The sequence below is a fragment of the Chiloscyllium punctatum genome, chromosome 34 (genome assembly GCF_047496795.1).
Source record: "Chiloscyllium punctatum isolate Juve2018m chromosome 34, sChiPun1.3, whole genome shotgun sequence".
Lineage (NCBI taxonomy): Eukaryota > Metazoa > Chordata > Chondrichthyes > Orectolobiformes > Hemiscylliidae > Chiloscyllium > Chiloscyllium punctatum.
Genome location: NC_092772.1, coordinates 58,003,039 through 58,003,767, shown reverse-complemented (window position 1 = coordinate 58,003,767; position 729 = coordinate 58,003,039). Strand labels below are relative to the sequence as shown.

At 57.9% G+C, this 729-nt stretch overlaps 1 long non-coding RNA gene across 1 annotated transcript in view; it reads right to left on the bottom strand.

The window, feature by feature from the left end:
• Positions 1 to 252: 252 nt before the first annotated feature.
• Positions 253 to 729, bottom strand: part of LOC140458884 (uncharacterized) — a 73,495-nt gene continuing 73,018 nt past the window's right edge. Inside the window, exon 4 of the long non-coding RNA XR_011953727.1 lies at positions 253 to 367. This is a non-coding gene — a long non-coding RNA (uncharacterized lncRNA). The remainder of the gene's footprint in view (positions 368 to 729) is intronic.

The window sequence follows — 729 nt, the reverse complement described above, 5'->3', positions numbered from 1 at the left end:
TCCCTAACTGTGTCCTTGAAGTTGGAATCTCTGGCTTGATGAGAGATAACTGAGTGGGGAACGTTGCGTGGTGCTGCCTCCCAGGGGCATATTGGGGAATGTTCGCTCCTGTCCCGAACCGGGACAGTTTGGGATATCTGCACCGATCTTTCGGCTTGACCCGGAGCGTCCCTCCCAGCCCCGGCCCCCCTCCCCCCCCCCCCCACCCCACCCCGCCCCCCGGCATTAACCACTTCCACATACGTTTGGAGGGACCCTTCTCCACGTCACTACAGGTTCGGGACGTCACAGCCAGGCACAGCAGCAGGACACTGGTGCCTTCATTCACAATCAGATCCGAGGAAAATGTTGACAATCCGCGCAGGAACTGAGGAGACAGTGGACACACAGAGGGTCAGACAGCCCAGCTATTCAACCAGGGGAGCCAGCGCGCAGTCAATAAACCCACTCCCCCCCAAACACTCCCAGGGACAGGGACAGCACGGGGTTAGATACAGAGTAAAGCTCCTCTCTATACTGTCCCCCATCAAACACTCCCAGGGACAGGGACAGCACGGGGTTAGATACAGAGTAAAGCTCCTCTGCACTGTCCCCCATCAAACCCTCCCAGGACAGGGACAGCACGGGGTTAGATACAGAGTAAAGCTCCCTCTACACTGTCCCCCCATCAAACACTGCCAGGACAGGGACAGCACGGGGTTAGGTACGGAGTAAAGCTCCCTCTACACT